The following is a 24,725-nucleotide window of genomic DNA, read 5'->3' as shown; positions in this document are numbered from 1 at the left end:
GGTGAAAGTAAATGAAACATGGCCCGCACGATTAGGAGTTGCCCAAGTGGGGATCTTGTTTTTGTTTTTTAGAAAACAAGAGGTGCCAAGTGGTAAAGGTTTTGTCAATATTCTCTATCGTTGCAGATTTGTGCAACTTCATTTACAAATGAAAATCAGATGCAGGTTGACAGCGCTGGAGTTGTTAGATTACTTGGAAGGGATGTGTGTGAATCAGGCACTCTGCACCTCCTATCTGAGATGCTCAGAGGGCTTTGCGATTGTCAGAGTACAGTGCTCCCACAGACAGCCTCAGCCATGCAGTGCCCCCAGGCTGACTTCTTTTGGAGATCTTTTTACAAATGGGAAATTGGAGGAGTCAGAGTTTTATAGCCAGAGGTAGAAACGTGGGTCTTGGCTCTGTGCAGTGCCTTTTGTAGAACTGATTAAGTTGTTCTTCTTTTAACAACAATTGGTAGAATATGACTTTGTAAGTGTGCATCTTGTGGGGCGGGGATGGTGGTGACAAGGAAAGATAGAGGGAAGTCCAGCTCATGTAGAAATCGTAATGGAGCCTGATGTCTATTAGAATTCGCCTGCGTGAAAAAAAAGAATATAATAATTGATACTGAGGTTGAAAACTCATGAGTAATAGTGATACTATTTGTAAATAGTAAATATACTATTTATTTTATTATATATACATATTATATATTATTATTTATTATATTATATATTATATATATTATATGTATTATATATTAATATATATATTATTATATTATATATATTATATATAATATAATAGTAAATATATTCTTTTGTATTATCTTGAAAATAATGAATTTGAAATTGGTGTCTTAAACTGGAAGAGTATGAGCCTTAACAGTAAATTATTGTAAATAAAATCTTCCAAAATTTCAAAGTAAAAAAAAAAAAAAAAAAAAAAGAATTCGCCTGCGTGTGTCTTCCTCTGCTTTTTAGAATTGATTTTTCTTTGCCAAGGCAAAGGCCTGGCAAGGCAAGGGGACCTGCAAGGTCCAGTAGAGGCACGTCATGTAATATATTCAGCTCAGTCTTGGTTTCTTAACATTGTCACTACGTGCTGTTGGTTCCCTCACTCATTCAGCACACGTTTATAAAAGTACCCAACTGGTACAAGTCATGTTGGGAATCTGGAGAGAAATGAAGCTGGGCCCATCTTGAAGAGCAGGTAGGATGGTTTTCATAAGCAGCTATACTAAAAGATACCTTAATCCTTTTCATCTTAGTGGGCATTTTCTGAGTTGTATGTTTCATTAATTAGGCAGTCAGGCATTTTATAACATTTTTGTCAGAGACTCAAGTGCCATGTCATACATTTCCTCTTGTTGCATGTAGTAGTTTTCTCCAAAAGAGCAGACAAAAGTGTTTTTTCCCTCTTCGTTCTAACTTGGACTCTGAAACTTTGGTGTGCTAAAACTGTCAGGAAGACTGTGCCTATCCTGTCATCGCCAAACCTGACATTTCTGAAGATTATGCCAAATGTATTTTCTGACACATTTCAGTTGATTCAAGCTGAGAGGTACTTCTTATCTTTTGATTTGTCAGTCTACTGGCCTGAGGAATATAGCTAGAATCCCCAGGAATCATATGACGTGCGGAAGCTGGATCACGGTGTTCAAGCGCTGTCAATTAGTGTTTGGAAATGGAGGGAAAAAAAACCAGTGCATGAGAATGTCACAAGTTCATATAATGAATTTTGTTTAAAATGAATTTCATGCTCACACATTTTCTTACCCATATGAAGTAACCGAAATACGTCAAGATTTTATTTGAATTAGCACCGAAAGCTTTAAGTTTTCCTTCTGTGGTTTTTACTTGTTTAAGAGACAGAGGAAAATTTCTGACAGGATTAAATATGAAATCTTTGAATTGCATATATTTCACGCACATAAAGATACTGTACCTAAAATGGGTTTGGCATATAGTAGGAGGTCAGCTAATCTGTTTAATGAGTGAAGGAAGGATTGTGGGTAGGGTGGGTAGGGGAATATATACGTATTTTTTCCTTGAAATGCATGATTTTTAATCTAAATATTTAATATGTTCACTTATGTTAAATGGATGTTTTTCTTTATGGCAGAAAATTCAACTGTATTTTGTTTTCACTTCTATTTGAATTTTGCCAAACCCCAGCTGAGCTCTTTAGGGCCCCGCCTGCATTACGTGTCTCAGAGTCCTACTAGAGATGGTAGAAGAGACGAACGGCACTAATTTTAGAGTGGTTTTCAATTCTTCTTTACTTATGAACAAATGCAAACTCTTTGGGACAAATTTGCCTTTATTGGGAGTTTTTTCCTTTCCATTTTACTTTCTTTGCCTCTTGTCCTCATAAGGTCCAGAGCGGCAGATCACAGCTGGGCAAGTTGTGGTGCTGGGAGGTGACTTGGAACTGGCTTCTCTGATTAGGGGGTAAAGTTCCCCAAAGCAGAAAACCCATTTTACTGTTTTTTAGCATTTTCCCAGTTTCTGGTGCAGTGACTGGCATCTGGTGTGCTGAACAAATATTTCTTAAATGGAACCTTAACCTTGATGTTTGAAGGAATAGGGAACCCTGTGCCAGATCTATTTTCTGTGTGTGTATGTGTGCGTGAGAGAGAGACAGAGAAAGAGAATAAGAGAGAGATAGTCACTTTCTTGTGGGTTAAATGTAATAATATGGTAGGATAGGCAGTAGTGGTATCTGCTGAGTTAGGGTGAATTTTCCTTATGTATAAAGCTAGAGAGATGCAGTGTGCAAAAAGCCTTTAGATGTGGCTCTTGGTGGTCCTTCCATACAAGGACATTGGTGGTGGGTCAGAGATTCCTCCACAGGACCAAGGATGCGCCTTCTACCCTTGGATGTTAAGATCAGGGAAAGGGATAGAGATTGATCCCTTATTTGGCTCCTGGAGAGGAATGAAATTGTTAAGGTCTGGCTGTGCTCAGAGTCAAAAGTATTCAAACTCATACAAATTAATATTTTTTTTAATTTAAATTTTGTTTGTTGAATAAAAAGAATTGGCCTTTAAAAGTTTTCTTAGTGGTATTTTCTAGAACTGCAACTTGGAATGAATATAGTGGATCTTTATGTAAAGAAGCCTTTATTGGAACTGATCAACATGTTCAGCTGTTTCTTAATTGGCAAGATACTTTCCATTTGTAACTGAAACGTGGCTCTTTTCTTTCTTTCTTGTTTTAAAAAAATACACAGAAGACTTCGAGCTTTTTCACTTTTTTATTTTTATTTTTTTTTAAGAGGGTGTTTGTGGACTTTATTCATCTAAATCTCCTACACTGCATTAGCTCCCAGTTACCCACATGTGGTTTATTCAGCCTTGGGAATTATCTGCAGAAATTTGTCAAATCCCAGGCTGCTCTCTGCTATCCTCATTTGTATGAATTATGTTAGTGTCATCAGTGTACCACAGCCTAAACCAAGCATAGCTGGGAAGGCAAACCCACCCATCCCCTCTATATTATATTCTAAGGCAAAAGATTCATCATTTTTGTCAATCTTTTTCCCTTTGGGATCATTCTACCCATTATTAGCACTGTTGACTATGAATTATATGCGCTGTGATTAAAGATAAAACACCACATAATATGAAATCTTATAATTCACTTTAATTCTCCAAACTTTCTTAGTGAAATTAAATCTTTTGATTTGATCAAAGATGCTGTGTGGAAAGGTTGGATTGAACTTGGGTTATGGATTTCAATATAATGCTTATTAAATCCAAACATAGTTTCTCTAATTACTTCTCTAACTCCTTACTTAAGTGAAATACTTCATCTGGAAGTGACGGATAATTTGAAGAATGATTTTTAAATGGAAAATTATTTTTTGCTGTTTTGGTTAATATCCAAAATATTGGATATTAACCATCTTTGGAGCTTTAGCCACGCTCTTTCTTGTTCTCTGTAACTAATATAAGGTGTGTCTAGTTTCGGACCTATTCAGTGTAAAATGTCATCTACGGCATCTTTGGGGGGCATAGAAAAGATAGACGGAGATACCCCCCGTCCCTGTGCTGATTATATATCTCCAACAGACTGAGGTTACTGATCACAGGATGGAAGAGTTTTTAGTCGGATTTTAAGGGAAGTCAGCTTTTAGAGTGCAAGACAATTTTGGGGGTTGATTTTTTTTTTTTCAGTCTGCTCTCTAGAAACCAGAGAGGAAAGGATGCATAATGGGATGCTGTACTTGTGCGTTTCGGCAAAGATCTAATCTTTTTGAATTCATTGCTTGTGAGTTATTATTTCTAATCACACGCTTGATTGACTCCAGCTAAATGACTGTCTGACTGCAAAGGCAGGGGTGTTAAATCCAAAACCATAAGTGCGCATTTTAACTGAAAATAGGGATCATCATGGAATGCCTTCTCAATCAGTTGTGCCTGACACCCCTCCCCCCCCGAATGTATTTTTAAATAGAAGTTCTCTCGCATCCTCATGTAGGAATAGAGCATCACAGAGCATGATTGAGCTCCAAGAGGGAAGATTGAAACCCTGGAGGGGATATCAAAATGGTAAAAACTAAGACTCCAGTGGTGCCACGATAAGTGTAGTTAATATGCCGCGTTAGTCTGACAAGCCAGCCAGGTGCCCCTTAAAACTTGAGATTACCTTGTCATTTTCAAGATTAAAAAAAAAAAAAAAAGAAGAAAGAGAGGTTAGTGGTAATGTATTTTAGGAGCAAGACTTGGTTATTTCTCTCAGTGCTTTTTTCCATGAAAATCCAGTAGATACCTAATTTTCTCTTGGCAGTTCACGTAGGTATTTTTCAACGTTAAAATAGTGGGGCTCTTAAATAATTTGTTTTCATTCAAAACAGAACACGATAAAGGAAAAATCCCATGTAGGGAAAAAAAAAAAGCAGCAATGAAAGCTGAGCTTTCTTTTCACATAAGGTTTCATTCTGTTTTGTTTTTTTTTTTTTGTATCGCTTGTTTAAAAAAAAAGTTGTTAGGGAGTTTTTTGAACATTTAAGTATATTGTTCATAATAGTATAATTTCCTAATGAGGTTTGTTGATTATATTTCTGGGATGTGTGCCTTTCTTGCTTTAGTATCACATAAATATTCAATAGTTGCTTCTGGATTTTTGAGAGAGGATATTCACACAATTAGGGATCTTACAGGAAGCTGACGTGAATGTATCTATGTGGCTTTCCTGAAAGCTAAAATAACCATTGATCTTTACTACAGAAAACGTCCTTATCTAGAGTCAGCTGCAGGTACTCAAAAGATTGTGTGTGTGTGTGTATGTGTGTGTGTTGCCTTTACAATAAGGCGGAATTATAAATGAACACATGATAACTGGTCTGAACACCTTTCTGCCTGGGAGAAAGCCAGTGAAAGCTAAGGTTTTCGACTTATGGCTAGCCTTTTTTTTTTAATCAGTATATTTCAGTGGCAACTTGAAAAATAATGGCAGGTTTTACAGTACATAATTTCTATAGGATTTGAGCTTCTTTAAAACATTACCTGATTTTGTGAAACTGCTTGAAATTTTAGCACTCTCCACATCACGTTAATTTGTTAAATATCCAGTATTTTATAGTTTGAAAATAAAATTTTTATTTTATCTGAACATCGCAAAGCTTCCATCTGGAAGACCCGTCCAGTGCTATCTCATGCCGAGGAAGGAGATTGAAGTTGCTGTGAATCCGTTCCAGCAAGAAGCATTATCTGCATAATTAGCGCAGCAACGGGGTGGTGGGGGATGTGGATTACGTGTGTAAACTACGCAGGGTGTGATAGTTGGGTGTTAATCTTTTTATGAAGGTCATTGGATGGCCAGTAGGAACAGGTGCTTGGAGGACTATGAGTTCTCTAAGGATCAAAAGGTTAGATAAACTGCTTTTAGGATTTATGCAGGGTAGTGATTTTTCATGTCAGTTTAATTACCCTTATGTTTTACAAGACTGTCAATCAGGGTGCCTTCGAAATCTTAAAGAATTGGAGACCCTGAAAAATTTGGAGGTCTTTTCTGATTGGCTTTATTCAATAATCATTTTTTTTGTGTGATGACCTTAGTTGAAAGGAAGAGTTGTTAGGACTACAAGGCCTGCTTTCCTGTCAGAAGATTTAATCAGGACTCTATCATCCAGTGAGAAAAATGCCTTTCATTCTCTTTTCATGTATTTGAAATTGCTTCGTGATTCAGGAATCTTTTATTGGGGTCATTACTTTGATTTTTAACTTAGCAATGTAACTCTTGAAATACTTTATGTAAATGATTTCATTCAAGGTGCACTGTGTTTAAAAAGCTATCAATCAGGTGAAAATTGTTTTTAATTTATTTCACTGCAGAAGCATGATCTGTCAGGAAGAAATGGAGAGAGAACAGAAGTTCATACAGCAAGGGTCATGCTGTGCCATCCAGTCACCAATTTATAATGGATTTTCAGTGTTTTCTTCCTTTTTAGGAAACTTGAAACATCTTAAAGATTGTTTATTTTAATTTGGCCGTAGTAATTACAGTGACCACATTACAGTTAATAACTCGCATGCCATTTCTTCAACCCCAAAGGCATGAAAATAAAAGAAACTTACATGATATTAGAAAATACCCTCAGCAATTTTTCCAGGCCTGTTATTTTTATAAAACACTTGAGATTTTATTTTTATTAGTGTGAGACACTTAGAAATGAGTAACTACCAAATAAACTTAGTGATATAATTCAAGTTTATATCGCTCAGTTAACAAGATGAACAAAATCACAGCTTTTCCAAGGGTTTATTTACCTTCATCTTTTTTTTTTTTAAATTGTAAAAGAAAAATGGTTGAAGTTACAGAGTTTCAAGTCTTGTAGGAAAATGATCTTTCGTTTTGTGTGACTTTATCCCTGGAGATGATGGAGCAGATTTTGGTGTCTTCTGCCAAAGCAGTGAGTCTTTCTGAAATTTCATTTGGACACAGTTTGTTTTGCTCCCTGTTTTGCCCCCGAGTTTCTATGTCTGGAAAGTTATTTTCTTTAACTTTTATTCTTCTAAGAGGATTCTGGGATCTTATTGCCGATTTTACACTCTGGTAAACAGAAAATGTATTCTCGTAGTGGCTCTCTTCTGTTCCCAGCAGTTCATTAAGTAGGCTTCCCCTGTATTAATAAAGTGACTGACAGGAATATCCCAACTAGGGCCTTTCTGTTGGAGAGCTGCTCACAGCTTTGTTCCAGATCTTCTCTGTGTATTGCCCTGAGAGCTCCTCTTTGCATCGATCTGATGAAACCAAGAGCAGGCTCCCCTTGATAACCTTTTAATTAATACTAATTCTGTGTATTAGAATTACAATAGCTACCAAGTAGGTTTAAGGTCCACTCAAGGTAAATCTTTTAGATGAGATTTTATTTTATTTTTAATTATATTTCAAAGTCTATTTTGAAAAGAGAATTTTCATGTTCCCAGCCAACTTTTTTGCTTGCTTGGGGTATTGATGAATGCAGGTTCTGATGACATATAGATTCTCCTGGTTGTAAGAGACCAGAGTCTATATATATAGTAAGATGGCCTTATTAGACATTCTTCAATGATTCATGTATTTTCCTCATTGTATACAATCTCCTTAAGCTATTCTAATACCACTCATTATACATGGGATGGAAGTTGCAATTAAATGAGTTTTGTATTTACCAGTAAAAGTTACTTCCAAAGAAACATCAGAAATGATCAAGAGAAATACAGTTCTAGTCATCTAATAACCTGAGATAATTTCCATGAAGGTGCTTATAAATAACATATGCCATAACACAGAATAGCTTGAAGTTCCCTATTGAATGGTGATATTAATGCAGATTTTATGTTGAAATTCTTTGTTAATCTCTGAGAATAGTAGATATATTTAAAGGATGCCTGTTAATCATCCCTAACTCCCCACTGCCTAACTTGCATTAAATGTTACATGACTATGTTGTCAAAATTGTTGCATAGCTAGTACAGAAGCAGTAACCCATTCAGTTTCTTTAAAATGAAATTTAGCAGAGAAAATGATTTGAGGGGCACCTGGGTGGCTCAGTGGGTTAAGCCTCTGCCTTCAGCTCAGGTCATGATCTCGGGGTCCTGGGATCGAGCCCTGCATCAGGCTCTCTGCTGAGCAGGGAGCCTGCTTCCCCTCTTCTCTCTGCCTGCCTCTCTGCCTACTTGTGATCTCTCTTTCTGTGTGTCAAATAAATAAATAAAATCTTAAAAAAAAAAAAAAAGAAAGAAAGTGATTTGAAGTACCTATACCTTGCCTGTTCATTTATTCCTTGGTTGCTGCTAAAGTGCTTTTTGTTACTAATCAGGTCAAGGATGTGGATTCAGGCCACAATCGACTAGCTAGCTAAATTCCTTTCTGAGGCTAAAAATGCCTGGCCCAGCCCTGACCTGCTCACTCACCAATATTTATCTTTGGAACCAGTTGGAAAATCAGTGTGACTACAGCAGCACAAACCCATATCCTCCTTGAAGAAAATAAAGAAGTTGTAAGCTTGTGCACTGTGAGCTGTTGTATTTACATATCTGCAATTAGAACCTGGAATCCTTAAAGCAAGCCAACCAACCAACCAAACTCAAGGAAATAACCTTGATGTGTCTGTCAATGAAATAGAAGAAAGAAAACCAGAGAAAGAAAGAAAGAAAGAAAGAAAGAAAAAAAAAAAAGGAAGGGAGAGAGAAAGAAAGAAAGAAAAAAAACCCAATATGTTTACATACAAAATTTGAATGATCAGTGACGTGACCTGGACCTTCTTTTCCTACATTGTGGGCCAAGCATAAGTCAAAGGTTGAGCAAGTTGTTTTATTTTGTCTTCTATGGAATTTGTACACACTTAGGTTTTTGTAGGTAATGCATGATTTAACATAGCCAAAAAGCCTATGCTGATACAGCATTTGGTTCATTGTGGGTTAAGATGTCTGCTAATGTTTCATTTGTACTTACTGATTGAATATAAAACTATTTTAAACTCTCCCTTCTTGTGATACAATTTTTGTAGCATCTCCTTAAACTATGGCATTTCCAGCTTGGTTTTTATGTCATTATTTTTGCCCGTGGACTCTGGTCTTCTCTGTGTGGTGGAGTGATAAAGCTGTGTTGCTAGGCAGAGTTCTGCCAGGCAGTTCATGCTGGACTTCATATCTGTCATTGCCCCACTTTCATGTTTCTATGAGGATGGAAATGAGTGGAGACAGAATATCATTGGGAATAGGTGCATAGTTAAGTGCCCAGGTCTCCTGATTCTCCATTGAGTCATCATGAGTGTCTCTGAACAGCGCCAGGCGGTATTCTTGGCACGCGAGGCTCAGCGGGAATAACACTGAAATAGCAAAGATCGAAACCTGCGTTGCTGGAATATTCTCTGCTTGCTGTATGACCTTTTGGGTCTTTCCACCTTTGAATATGTGCCTATGTCTCAGTGCCGCTGGGGAAGGATCAGGGCTCCCATAAAGAGGGCCGGGGAGAAGGCAGGAAAGATGTGAATAAAATGAGCAGTTGGTGACACGATTGTGTTCGTTTTTCTCAGTATTCATGGAATTTGTGTCAGAAACGTGGGACTTGGACACCGTAAGCATTGAAAAAGAATCAAGAGAAAATTCTGGTTTTTCAACAGCAACATTTAAGAAAGGGTGGAAAAAAGAGAGCTGTGTGTGTGTGTGTGTGTGTGTGACGATTAAATGATCGCAGGACAATTCTTTGAGGGTAGGACGACCCGAAGTCATCTGCGCTCATAAAGACAAGTATCGTGTTGTGTCTTAATGGTTGACAAAAATAACTCATTTGCCTTTTCACACAAAGGGTTTTGTTATAAGGATATATAAATTAACAAGATCTTGCAATTGAAGTACTACATGTTTATTAGGCTCTTCAAGATGTCTGCCGGGCTGTGGAGCCTCATAAAGGGAGGCGAGTGCTGCGTGAGGCCAGTCTGCTCAGCATTTCTCGGTAAATGCTCCTCTCATGATATGCCTGAAAACCTTCAATATTATAATAATGCTAATAAAAATGGAAAACTCTGAATTCTTTATAGATGCATAAAGAAGTGTAATTTCTCTGTGACCTGAATAACTCTTCAAATCACTGCCCTGGCCATTTGAAAGAAGGCGGCTCTACTATGCTGCTTTGTGTTTCTTTGAACATCTTGCTATCTGACTATTTTAAGGACGGAAATAATAGAAGAGAATTTAACTCAGGGTTATACTTTGAAGGACAGGTGGGATTCCCTCCCGCCCCTCATTCCCCCCACCCCTTGCAGTTTTCCCCCTTCCCATTCTATTGAACATCGCTATCTAGCCTAGCTTCTTAAAGGAGAGGTGATCTTGTTGATGAATAAAATTAAATGATAATACAATTTTTCACTTATTCAGACTCTCCCACCTTTTGGTTTTGTCCCTTTGAGAATCGTAAATTGGATTTGTTATCGCGACCTTTCAAGAGGCGCCGCTCAGTCATCCCATTTTAATCGTGGGCCGGCAGGGGCCCGGTGGCTGGAGGAGTGCTGGGGGGAAGGCAGGAGGCTGTCTGTTTGGAGGCCTGTGGCTTTGTGAAGTAGGTAAATTTGGGGGAACAGAATTCTAACAGTGATCCGTGCATCCTGCCTAGCGCTGTTGGTGGGATGGTGGACACGGGGTGTGGCCTCTGGGCCCCCGATGGGCCCCAGGGTGACTTTGCTTCCCTCTGCGTGCACGGATCAGCGTCTGGGGCGCTGGCTGCGCTGTAAGCTGTCTCCCGCTTAGGAATTATTTTTCTCATGGTGACGTGGCTCTGCTACTCCTGCCACTAATGTTAATAACCAGGGGAGAAAGATCAAAGGAGGCCAAGCCCCGGGAAAACGGGAGGAGGGCCGCCTGGGCTGGCCTGGCAGACAGTTAGTTTTAATGACTAGTTTTATAGGTAATTTTAGTAATGACAGATTTCGGTTGTTGCCGAAACGAATGGAAATTATTGATAGTAAATTTTCATTGTTTTTGTTTCTTTGTGTGATACCGAATGCTGGCATAAAAACCGTGTGCAGCCATAAACAGTGACAAGCAAATGCATTTTATTAGAAATTTAGAGAGGACACCCTTTTAATTACACTGTGTAATTTTTGTTGGTCGCCTTCCAATTTCCTTCTTACTTAATTTAACAGCCACTTGATTATTTGAGATTTCTTTCTTTTATAAATGAGTGTAGCTGCATATAGATGTGTATGGAATGGATAAAATCCACGTTTCCCAGGAAGAAACACTACCCTCAGGATGCACCGTGTGCCGAAGGCAGCCAGGCAGACTTGGAGTGCCCATTTACTGAGCATGTCGCAATTAGAAAGCGCTGGTCAGGGTTAATTTAGAAAGCCTCGAGCCCTCCACCCTCTAGTGAAGTGTGCTGTTGGCTGGGTATTGGGACGTTCACAGAAACTGAAGTCTTAGTTCAGCTTCTGGAATCAGTCGCGCCCAGAGCGGCCTACCTGTGGCCATCCTTCGCGCCATGGAGGAGGAGAGAAAGGCTGTGGCCCCGCCGGGCTCTGCGGCTGCATGGTGCGGGGCTGGGCCAGACCGCGTGGAGGCGTGGCTGTGTCTCACCCCGCAAGGGGGGTAATGCCCAGCTGGGAAGCTGTAGTTGCCTCCCTTCCCAGTCCTCTGCTGAGAGCTATGTTAAGCTTTGTGTGTGTGGAAAGGCAGTGCTGGGCCTGAGAGCCTCCATCTCGTGCTCCGGGGAGCCCCTCGCTTGGCAATCAGGGACCCCACAGCTCGTGGCCTCCTGGCATGGTGACATGCAGGGCTCAAAGAGAACATTTGGCAAAGAGCATACTCCGCTGAAAGGGTCAGGCAGAAAGACCTGCATGCATGGGACCTAACAATTGAGAAGTATGTCTGCAGGAGCGAGAGGGAAGCCTCGGGTTTGAGCAGTGTACTTCTACCGTGAAGGAGGCTTAACATTTTAAATTGTGTATAAGGCTGGGGGGCCACAGCCTGGGAATCTGGCTTTGTTTGGTTGTATCGATGGTTAGATCGAGCCTCCTAATAAGGTTGCTCAGGAGGGGCGACAGTGTGAGTCACGGAACCGGTGAGGCAATGCCTGGTGCTTTGGGGACTGAACTGGGAAGCACATGTTCTGAGTGGCAATCAAGACACCTAGAGGCCCAACTGGGTCATTTAGTGTTTGAAGCCCCGGTTTCAGTGAAAGTTCCACATTTCTGTATTACAACTCCTGCTTTAGAATTAACTGCGGCCTGGATGAGGTGGACGTTGCCAGCCCTCTTCAGACAAGAACTGGGTTTGTGTTCCTTTTGGCTTTGCTAAAGCCATTTTCCTCTTCTGGTGCTGCATTTTAAAAACTCAGTGAAATTTGTGAGCAGATGGCTAGGAGATGGCTTGGACTACAGGCTCTGACAGCTTCTCTGCATTTTATTGTGAAGGTGGTAGCTTGGGTGGGGGGCAAGGTGGAGGAGTGTCAGGGAGACGGGTCCATGTTGAGGGTTGGAGCAGGTCTGGTCCAGGTCGTTTTATAGATGTCCCTCATCGTAAGCAAGGTGGGGCTCTTTTTTGACAGAGAAGATTTATTTGTGTTTCACTTTCTTCTCTCCTGTGTCCTCACCCTGACTCTTGTCCTTACCCTACCCCCAACTTTGTAGAGAGGTGAAGAAAAATAAGATAAACTTTGAATTTTCAGCTGAAAAGATAAAAGTTCAGCTACCCAGTATCATAGTCTCTGTCAGGATGAGTATTGATTTAAAATGCAGCACCAGATTTTTTTCTTATTGTTTGTACTGTAGGTCAGTAAAAACCTGAAATCCATGGAGGAAGAAATCATTAGTTTTTTTAAACATTTGTACATTATGGCCAGCAAGTAAAATAGACAGTATTGTCTTAAAACAGTTTTTTTTTTTTTTTTTTTTTTTTAAGATATTGATTAACTGGGCTCCAAATCTACTGCACATGTTTGGAGACAGAGAAGAAATGCATGTGATACCATCCCTAGCAGATAGCAGGTTAACCCACTCGCTGTTTTATTTAAGTGTGTGTGAGCAACCTTCCTTCTGCAGGTAGAAGAATATTGTAGACCTCTCCCATACATTATCCTCATGTGTCAAAATATGCTATTAGTCATAGTGGTCTGGTTCAGAGCTGTTTTCCTTTGAACCGGTGGACAATCTCTTTTAGGACATAAACTTCATGTTGACTTTCATGCAGTGGGAAATTTTTAACATTTTAAATTTAGCTTTAAAACTCAGGGCTAGTGACAGGGAAACTATATTCATGGTTTGGTGTCAAATTGATCTCTAGAATTAATATAGTTATATTAGATTTATTCACCTTTAAGAAAGATGAGAGAAACAAAAATATCCATCCCCTGAGAATACAGAAGAAGAGGTAAGAAGTACTTAAATAAGAAACTGACAATGGAAAGAAAAAGCTTAGGACTTTCCCCACCATCAGCAAACTCCAGAAGAAACCCTTTCTTATTCATTGATCTGTAAAGTCTATATTTAAAGGACATTAAAGTGCACTATGCCTGGGAGGGAGGGAAAAAGGTGGGAGCTAATATTTATAGAGTGCCTACTATTGCTATGCAGTGATACTATTTGGTAGCCCTATGATGCAGGAGTTATCATCTTGATTTTATGGAAGGAGAAAACTGAGGTTTGGAAGATACTATGTAACTTGCCAAAGTTATATAGCCACTATGCGGTTCAGGTAAAAAATTCTGCCACACCATCTTACTAGCTGTGTGTGTGTGTGTGTGTTGTACATGGATTTGTGTATCTATGATAAGAGTAGACTAGCAGGGGCATTGAAGCATCAAAGCAATTAAAAACAAAACCAAACAGGAAGATGGACAGATAGATGGATGAGAGGGAGGGAAGAAGGAATAAGTCTCCCTTTGTGAATCAAGTGGATTCATTTACTCATTCACCCAATGGGAAGAGAAAGCTACTTTGAGAGTTAAGACCAACGCTATGTTAGTCTGTTCTTTATTCTGCAATAAAGCTTTATGTATACATGAATCATAGGAGCCAGAGAAAAGTCCATTTTGATGGATGTTCATTATGTTATAGGTAGTAACACTGGAGTTTGGGAAAGTAAAAGGATATTTTTATTTTTTTTTAAAGTTAAGTGTGTTGTGGCTTAGTTGCATTAGACATTTGCAATAGCTGTTTTTCTGGTACATGAAAGTGTTAGATTTGCTGTGTTTGAGTAGCTAAAGCACTGGGCAGAGGGCTTGCTTGTCATGCTGCGTTGATTTGCAGCATGTGGGCTGTGTTGTTTACTACTCCCAAGTGTAGTCTTCTCTGTTGTCTCTGTTTTTGATCACCTTCTCGCCTTGAAGTGACCTGAGTGATATTATATAGGAAACGGGAGTTTTATTAAAATGGGAGTGATACTCCATCCCCTAGAAGACCTTTTCATTCAGTGCCAAGAGAAATAGAAATACTTCCCTTCCCCCTGCTTCCTCTCGGTTGCCCATATTGGCTTTACAAGGAGGGAAGAAAGCCCGTTATTGAGGACAATATTGAAGGGAAGAGAGGTCAGGGCAGGCAGGGGAAAGGGAGGTTCTTGTAAGAACAATACATTCTTTGTGTTATTTTAAATAGTATGTGACATTAATTCTCAGTTAAAGCTGAAAGTCAAAGCCTCTTGAAATATGTATGGATCTACAGAACCACTTTTGCACCCAAGAAAGGAGAAAGGTGCTGGCAATGAGCCATATTGAAATCTGGGGCTGAGAATTTGAAGGTGGAATGGGGGGAGGGTAGAGACAGTGCAAAGGTCACAACAGCAACAGGATGTACTGTTTGCAGACTGGTAGGTCAGCCCTAAATCTCTCCTTAGCTCAGGTTTATTGCTCCTATAGGGTTTCTCTTAGTTATCACGATTGCTATCTGCTACTGCAATTTTCTGCTGTATTACTGTATTTAGATAAGAGAGGATTTTGAAAAAATTATCAAATAAAGGTTTACAGCAATTTACCTCATTCTCCTGGCAGGTAACTTTTGTCTGTAACAGACTGAGTTATGGTCTCCAGCCTCTGGATAGGGTACAGTCAATAGAGCTGATCCTCTCCGTTGGGTCATACACATGCTTTCCTTCCTAATACCCATAAGAGGCTTTAGGGTAGAAGGAGAAGAATATAAACACAGAAACCACATCCTAACAGCTGTCTCTAGTTAGCTCTGTTTTTCCCCCTCGATTTTAAATCTCAAAGCGGCACCTAATTTGTCCCACATGGCTTTCCTCCCAGTGGAGCTGCTGTCCCTTTCCCTACTGCCCTGTTTGAGTAAAAGCAAACAGTTACAAAGAATCACTAGTTCTGCCAGTTTTAGGTTCACTGTCATTGGGTGGCTGGTTTGAAGGTGCCCATGAATGGGAAGGAGATCCCATCTGTAGATTGGGAGAGACTTATAACAAAGTCTGAACCCATGATGGTGCCAGTCGACCTACCAAAATATCCCCCAATTAAGCACTCCATGAAGTTAGTTGGCCAAATAAATTAGACTATGAGCCACTGAGTGGACCTCTGTAATTTGAGTTGATACGTGGTTTTGGCCTAGGATGACATATCCGAATTATCTAGAGCATTTAAAAAATTCTCACACATGCCCAACTCGTTCCCTTATGTTCGTCTTCTATTTTAACAAGCCTGGGAGTGAGGAGTGTAGACTTAAACAGATTCGTGTTCCAACATGTCTTCATGGGGAGTGGGTTTCAACTTGTACTATTATATTCATTTTTTAAAGTTCTAGATTATTTTGTGTGTGTGCAATTTATTCATGTTTCCATTCTCTCTCCCATGCTATTTTTTTTTTTTTTTTAAATACAGTGAGGCCAAAAACAGATGCTTCTAGGGCAGGCAGAATACTGAATTAAGTTATTTCCTTCACTGAAACTAGTGTTCTGTTTCTCTCTTCCAGCTCCTGTTTATTTCTTATGGCTGCTGAGAAGTAAGACATGAAACTCACACAGCCAATGGCTTTTTCTTGTGACTTAAAAAACAAAAGTAGTCCAGTTCTTAAAAAAAAATTAAGTTAGTGTTAGTGACAGAGAACAGTCCTTCTCTTATATTTAGCTCTCAAATAATGACTTAAGATTTATTGATTATCTGAATTTTATTGCCTATATGCAGAAAGCTACTGGGTCACGCCCTCTGAGATGAGACAAATATGTGTACTTCACCTTGAAATAGGAGTACCTGAATTAGTCCATATGGAATCACCTTGTCCTGCTGTTTCTGCTAAAGAACTGATAGTTTTTTTTGTAAAGGAAGGAATAAACCTATCACAGCTTCCTTTAAAAGGTCATTGTCTCTTGCAAAGTAGATTAGCTCACTTTGTTCCGTGAGCGGGAACCAGGCCGCAGCTCTGTAAAACTCTACGTAGGAAGTAAATTTCTGCTATCATTTGGTTGCTCTTGTAAAAGAAATTTCATGCCTCCCAGTTTTTACCTGCTAGCGTTAAGTCATAACTCCGCATGGGTAGAGTGGCGGGACGACAAGAACGGGGTCGATGGTGGGCTTCCCCTTTTAACATTGCTCTGCATTTTACCAAACCTGGGGAACGTGTCTGAAAACACTGATGACAGATTTGGTGATTTAATATTTTTGATGTTGTTCAGGCCAGTAGTTAGTAGGTGAGTCATGGCAGTAATTGATATGACTAACTTGCATTTTATGGAAGTAAATGGCTGAAACGGAACCTTTTCTTTGGTTTGTGTATGGTGCAGAATGAGAGCGCTGTTCTCCTGAGGTCTGGCCTATTAATCTCTGCTAAGTATAAGTCCTCATGTAACATAGGCAGTGATTTATCCTGTTGCTTCGGAAAGCCTGTAAAGTTATGTGGATGTAAGGGATAAAAATTGCCTTGATGTTTTCTCGAAGAATCATAATTAATTCTGTGTCTTCTTTTCCTTCTAAGCTAAAAATGGAATTGGTGTGGCTGTGGGTGGGGGTTGGGGTTCCACCAAAAAGAGGAGTGACTCTTAGATACACCTGAACGACAACCTTCCTTATAGTAACTGATTCATCTAGAGTATTAGGGAAAGGGAAGTTCTGCGTAAATCTGCTTAATCCTTTAAACAATGAAATGGCTACAGCTGCTCTCATTGCAAATGGTTCTAAAATATCACAGTCATTACCAGACGTGGCCCGGTAGAGTATGGTGAGTTTTCTCAATGAACCAGGACCCTCATTAAGAACACCAGTTATTGAACTCTTTGGTAGTATTGGAATGCACTTGGGAGCCTTTGAGGTCTGTAGGTTTAGCCTGACTTTTTAATGATTTTTCCCAGATGGCTGGTTCTCTTGCCTCCTGCCAATGTCGAGGGCTCTGTACCCCTAAAGCCCACAGCCTCCGGTCACTGTGCTCTTCTAATTAGTAATTTTTTCTTTCTTTTTGCTCCCTTTTGATAATTTCTATTCTCCACTGCCACTTTTAACTACCAGGAGCTTGTTCTTACTTCCAGAATCCCAGGTTGGTTTTTCTTTCCTTTCTTGGTTTATGATCTGGGAGCAGTTTGAGGATAAGAATTACCAGATAAGAATTACGATATAATTAAGCCAGATTATTGGTCCTATCCCCACCCTGGAAGGGGTAAGTACATGAGCTTTGTAATGGCCATGTTCATTCAGTTTAAACGTTCCTTTGTTTTGTTTCTGATCTTCTGGGTTTCATGACTAAATTTTGACCCCCAAACAAGAAGCAATTCCACTTTCCCTTCTAAAAGTCTCCAATTTCTGTCCTGGCCTGAGAGTCTCATGGCCTTTTCTCTTTCTTGGAATGATGATTTATTAGGACTGTGCACCCCCGTACATTTAACAGGCCGGCATAGAAGTAAGGAAGCCCCCAATCCAGCCCACTAACCCTTCTACAATATTTGGAATTATGAACATTCAAGAAAAGGCCGGATTTTCGATAGTTGTCAAGTGTCTGTCGATTTTCCAAATTTAACTCCTGTATTAAATACAGACTGAAATTTCTCCTCATATTGAATATGTCTTTGCTTTGAATTCCGTTAATAATGTGCACATTTCCTGAGTGATCATAAATTCTCATTCCTTCTTTGCTTCTTTTGAGCTCACATCTCTTTCCCAAGATTAACTGGAGTGTTAAATTCAGAGTAATGCTCATTGTAAGTATTCAGTAAATTAAGGAAATTTAAATACATGCATTAAGGTTAGAAAGGGAAAAATAATTAGTTCCCGGAAAGCTGTGAATGACTCTATCCACACACATAGGTTTTTGAGAAAACATCGAATGTGTTTAATGAGTGTTTTGGCATGCAGGGTTTATCACTTCAGTGAGTTATCTCCACGAGGTCACAGCCTCAGGACTCCAGGGTAGCCCCACGCATTATCTCGGTATTTTTTTCTCATCATTTCTATAAAGCTATTAACTGAAAGTAAAAGGAGAAAACTTGAAACCATCATGTTAAAGAGCTTAGAGTACCTGGCATGGTGTGTAGCAACTAAGTAAGTGCACAGTTCAGGCACCATCCCTTAGGAAAGGCTTTTCATATCAGTTGTGGGCAATCTTTTCTGTAGTTAAGTCTTATGGACTCCTCTTTTTTTCTTCTTTTTTTAAAAGATTTTATTTATTCATTTGACAGACAGAGATCACAAGTAGGCAGAGAGGCAGGCAGAGTGAGAGAGGAGGAAGCAGGCTCCATGCTGAGCAGAGAGCCTGATGTGGGCTCGATCCCAGGACCCTGAGATCATGACCTGAGCCGAAGGCAGAGGCTTTAACTCACTGAGCCACCTAGGCGCCCCTGGACTCCTTTTTAAAAAGATGCTCCCTGCCATATCCTCCTAATCAGGGGAGAAGCTTTCCTTGTTCTTTTGCAGTTGCCTTGAGATTAAACGATAGGGGTTTCCTAACCGTGTGAACTTTTGTGTACTTGATTGATTTGGGTTGATTTTTTTCAGAGTAGCATTTTGTTCTTCAGTCCTGAGAAGATGGGGCAACCCAAAGCAATGGTGAGCAGACACTGGTAGGGAATTACTTTGTGATGCTCTAATGCTCTGCTTTGGGGTTTATGCTGTTTCCCTTTGAGATTTCCCCTCTGTCCAGCCTGCCAGTGGACCTAACAGCTGAGATAGAGGTGGGTGGGATTGTATTGTGAGTTTTTTGCTTGCCACCGGGGCCAAAAGATTGTGGACAAAGATTCCCTCCCTTGGATTATACTACAAATGATCCTTCCTTCTAGTAATAATATATTGTGAATGTATTTCCCATAAAACAATCGAAAGCTTTTTAGAAGTTAATTTCAGATTCAGCCCGAACCTCCTCAAGGGATGCTGAGTTCTCTTAACTTTGCCACATCCTTTATCAAGACTGCTTGCTTTAATTTCTCGTAGTTACCAGATGTGAAGGTAGTAAGAAAGAACTCGATCACTACTTTTCTCAGTTTGCATTCCTGCAGACAAAGGGATTCTAATCTGTGTAGGTCTTGGCGGGCCTCTCCCTATCTTGATCACCAGAAGATCTCTCCTCTGAATTGTCTCCAGCTCTTTGGATGGGAGGAGCCAGATTTGAGATGGAATACCAGGTGTAAGTGTACTTTAGATTTGTACTGGAAGAAGGAAACATTTTAGTGACTGAGCTGATTCCCTCAGGTTTTTGTTGGCCTGGGGGTTACAACAATATATCGGGTTGTAATCTTCAGCGAATAGTCATCAGTAGTCAGCACTTCCTCTTCTTGTGCTGTAACTGACACCTTGTAGCCACTGATTGTCCTCCAAGTATAATTTATATTCATTTCCCTTAAATGCATGCCATTACGGTTGCCCACATCTCAGCTCCATGCTACTGTTCTGTCTCTTCACATAGCCGTGTGAAATCTTACTGCAATTCATCTCTTGTCAAGTTGGCATTCATTTCCCTTTTGTCACCTTCAAACCTTGGCGCAAATTCACTTCCTCTGGGAAGTAGCCTGTGATTAACCCTGACTGACACCAATCGCTCATACTCATCATTGGGATGACCGGGGACTTCAGCATCCACATTCTTCTGTCATTCAGGGTCTTGTTGTAATTATTTCTTGAGTCTGTCTACTTCATATTCCTTTTTACTGAATTTGGAAGGGATTCAGGAGATTGGTGAGAGTCCTGAAGGGAAGCCGCTGCTTTGGATGGTAGCAGATCTTTTCAGGTTTTTTCCAGGTATGTTCCTAGAGGTAGGTGCCATTGAACAGTTGCAAGGCATACCCTGGGAGATGAGTTTCCACGAATGAGAGCTCTCACTGGAGTCTTTATAGCAAAGTCACTACAGTAAGATTTTTCCTGGAAACATGCATTGGCAATTACCCTTCTGTCCTCCCCAAATCTCCAACGTCTTGTCATGTGCTCCATAGGTAGCTACTTTTCATTAAATATCTGATAAGTCCTTCTAGGCTGCTGTGCTATTTACAATTGCTACAGATTGTCAGAACTTTTCTATCAGTTTCTTAAGATTTTTTTTTAATTGAAGTATAGTTTGACTATCAATTTCTAATTATCTGTAGGACTTCTATTTTATTTTACTTTTTAATGGTTAATACATTCAGGAGGTTCAAAAATCAACATGACCTTAAAAAAAAAAAAAGATATATGTTGAAAAGTCTTGCCTTCCACTGCTATCTTCATTCCCTTGTTCCCCACTATCCTCTAAAGAGGATCTCTTTTATTAGTTTTTCGCATATTCTATTTTTGTGCAAATACTTCAAGCACATCCAAATATCTATTTTGAAAATCCCCACATTCTTCCTCAAAGCATCTTACATTCAGAGCATATTATATACTCTGTTCTGTACCTTGCTTTTTAAATTGGAGATCTTTCCATATCAGTACCAAGAAAACTTCTTCATTATTCTTTATAACTTCATATCATTTTGTTGTATAGATGTACTATAGTTTATTTAGGTGTTCCCTAGTGATGGACCCTTGGGCTGTTTGCAGTATTTTGCTATATAAATAGTGCTGTAGTGAATAACCTTGTACACACATCACTTCAAATATATACCTGCTGATTTTTATCCTCTTTCCTTGCCTGTTTCCTTGTAGACCTTGTAAGCCACTGTTAAAGTGAGTAAGCATGATGTTTTTATCTGCTTTAATATATCCACAATACTTTCTGACTAGGGATGCAGTGTCTTGAACTGTAGGATGCCTCCAATCCAGACTTCTTGTAGTTTCATTTGAGGCTTAATTCTGGCCTGTTTGGGCATCTTTAACTCTGTGAATTGAGCTAAAAGACTGAATATAATTCAGAAGTATTCCATATTCAGATGTATTTAAGGAGTTCAACTTTGTGGTATTTTGCCATACAAGGGAATATTAAAGCATTTTAATTAGACTGTTGACTACTTTAAAGGAAAAAAAACGAAAATGTTCTATTACAGTTTAAGAGTTGAGAATTCAACTGGATGAGCAGCACATTAATGTCATTGGTAGAGTGGTCAGACAGGGTTCATAATTCTTTTTTTTTTTTTTTAAAGATTTTATTTATTTATTTGACAGAGAGAGATCACAAGTAGACGGAGAGGCAGGCAGAGAGAGAGAGAGGGAAGCAGACTCCCTGCTGAGCAGAGAGCCCGATGTGGGGCTCGATCCCAGGACCCTGAGATCATGACCTGAGCCGAAGGCAGCGGCTTAACCCACTGAGCCACCCAGGCGCCCCTATAATTCTGATTCTGAATTCTGACTATAAACTTCTCAAGTGGATAATTCTGTTTTTTTTCCCTCTGGTTTTTCTTTCTTTCTTTTTTTTCTTTTTTTTCCCCCTGTATTTCCCATCACATCTGGTTTTACACAGAGTCTGTGGTCCATTATGAATCTTGATTTTTCTATATTTAAAGCATAAACTAGTCTTTCCCCAGAATTTAATTTCCATCATTCAGTGATGAATTCCATTTCTTGCTTATTGTCCATCCCTTTGGAATATTTACTATCCCACTCCATTTGGTATCAGAGCCAGTCATTGTGGATAAGATGTTAAAAATGATGCAGAACCCTGGGCAGCATTCCAGGTGAGGAAAATGCCTTACATCCTCTGATTCCTCAGCTGTAAAATGTAAACTAACACTGTGTCTCTCCTCCATGCTGCTGAGAGGTGGGTGGTGATGAGGCTTGTGAAGTACCTCGCGTGATGTCCGACGTGCGCTAGGCGCTCATTAAACAGTAGAAATGGTGGATGCTCTCCATTATCTCCTACATATGTTATTTTGTGAATTCCTATCATCTTTGAGGACTCTTAAGGGTTCTCATAAACGGTTGAATAAATTATTTGAATGATCTTTAGTGATTTTCTCATTCAAAAATAGGAAAATGACTGTGGAAGTTGTTAGAGATCTGGGTTAGCACAAACAATCATTTGTTCTCTGCGGTTTGTTTAATACTTCTCCATTTTGCTGGCAGTTCATTAGGAATTCTGTTGGGGGATGCACTTCTATCAGCACATTATCAGCAGCTGAAGAATTTTCGGTTTTCTGCTCACTCAGTGGTTGTAAAAATTGAATATATATCGTTTCCCCTTTATCATGTTGAAAATCTCTGGTTCATGGTCTGTTGAAATTCATCTTGTTATATTCAAAATGCATCTCCTGGAAGCAGCAACAATGCACAAGGCTTGAGTACACTTCATTCTCAGTGTTTTTTGTTTCAGTTCCTTTTCTACACTTCGAACTTGGAGATATTTTGTTTTAATCTTCTCTTCCCCTCTTCTCTAGCCAAGTTTTTTGTTTGTGAAAAGTAATATTTTTCCAAGCTATATTCTGTGTGATACAATATGGCTGTGTTTCAAGATGTTCCTCAGCTCTTGTATCCAGCTACCGATTCAGTTCTCTGAAAAAACTAGATGATGTTTGTGGTGATGGGTCAGTGCCAGTGGAAGGAAATAATTTTGTGGGAGATGAATCCATTTCCAAGTAATGTTGGCTGAGTAGAAGCTTACATTGGAATTCGTTAGGTTGTTTGATAGAAACCAAATTTGACCAAGATGAGGCTTATATACGTTATCTGCCTTTGCCTGCTCATGTATACCTTATGGTGTGTGTGTGTGTGTGTGTGTGTGTGTGTGTGTGTGTATAGGATATAATTTCATTTTTGATAGTTAATTTTAGGTTTTAAAAAGATTAATATAGTAGCTTTTTCTTCTCTCAGTGCATTCTTTTTTGGTTGGTGTTTTTTTTTTTTAAACATTTAAATCAGATTAGATTTAAATCAGTGAGCTGTTTTCTAAAATAATTTTTGTGTGCCTGGCTGTTTTACTTCTCTCATTTAATCATTGCACCTGTCTTGAAAGAAGTATTATTAACCCCAATTTATAGGGGAAGAAATAAGCTCAGAGAAGTTAAGTAATTTATTTAAGGCCACCCAGTTAAATAAGTAGCAGACCTAGATCTTGGGTCTTAGAGTCCTAGGGTTTTGCTCTACCTGATCCAGCTTTTGATTGTTTTTGTTTTTTTTTTCTTCTTCTTTTTTGTCTTTTTAGTGAATTGCCAGTGAGAATTCACTTTAGGACTTACTTTTGTTGATTTTCCCAGAAAATAAAGTCTCAGGAGTGACAGAAATAGAATCCCCAGTATTTTGCCCTTGTCTACTTTGGACAAGAAATGTTGGAGGAGTATGGACAAAGCCTGCTCATTCCATATGACTCCTCTTGCTTGGGAGATAAAGAAATGTCAGATTTACAAGTTGAATAACTTTCAAACATTTTGAGGCCAAAGATCAGTTGGGCATTCTTCCAAATCACCACAGTTATTATTGATAATTAATAAAAAAGGAAAGACATTTGTTTTCACTTTTGACTAAAAAAATTTACATTTTATCCTAACCCAAAGGCTATAAGTAAAATTGTAGCTTTTCTCCTTACACTTGAATTTTATTTCTCTATCTTGTTTTGACAAGCAGTGATAGAAAGCAGGAAGTATTTTTTTTTTCTTAGACAACTGAAGAAAAATAAATATTTGGAGTCTTTGATTATTACTGGGTAGGAATAGAAGTCTTTTTGTTGATCACCACCTAGCAATGCAAGTGCCTTTTTTTCCACTTTTACTTTTTAAGGTTTACATATCATTTTATGTCAATAGGTATCATTTATTGAATATGCATGTTCCAGACACTTTGAAGAACTTATTTGACCCCCATTTTAGAGATCAGAGAATGGAGGATTAGAAGGCTTAATTATCTTGCACACAGAAGCAGCAGCAAAGCTGGCAATGAAATCTCAGTTTGTCCAATTCAGAATCTTGTGCTTTTAATCCCTTCGCTGTGGTGTTGACACCAAGTGGGGTGGCTGTTACTTGTGGCTTTGGAGGGAGGCCACCCAGAGGTGATAAAGTTTTATAATTTCTGAGAAATTACAAACTTGAGTTCATAGTAAATTAAGTTTATCTCTCCTTTTCTCAGCTTCCCAAAAGTGAGTTATTGCTGCTTTTTCTGTAAAGGATATTTATTGAATAATGGATTTAAAAGGGTACATGGTGATATATAACAACTGGGCTTCGTGTTAATGGTATTTTTAAGCTTTATATGATAGGGTAGGTGGTGTTAATTACTGGGGTTTGGGACAGGCTTATATTAAACACAGTCATTTCATAATGAGGCCCCAGTCATATAGCGAATGCCTTTATTAAACTGTACAGAGAAATTCCTTGGTAAAGTATGACTGACTTTACTTTCTCTTAGGAAGACAGATTAACAAATTTTCACTATTAATTAGGTTCCATCTGCTCCTCCTGCCTTCGACTCTAAAGGTTATACTTATTACCATATTCACAAACCAACCCAAC

At 39.1% G+C, this 24,725-nt stretch overlaps 1 protein-coding gene across 2 annotated transcripts in view; it reads left to right on the top strand.

The window, feature by feature from the left end:
• EFNA5 (ephrin A5) overlaps positions 1-24,725 on the top strand; it is a 280,763-nt gene that overhangs the window by 48,610 nt on the left and 207,428 nt on the right. The window lies entirely within an intron of this gene.

This window comes from Lutra lutra, chromosome 5, assembly GCF_902655055.1.
Source record: "Lutra lutra chromosome 5, mLutLut1.2, whole genome shotgun sequence".
Lineage (NCBI taxonomy): Eukaryota > Metazoa > Chordata > Mammalia > Carnivora > Mustelidae > Lutra > Lutra lutra.
The sequence above is the reverse complement of the archived record's forward strand: the minus strand, read 5'-3'. Positions and strand labels throughout refer to the sequence as shown.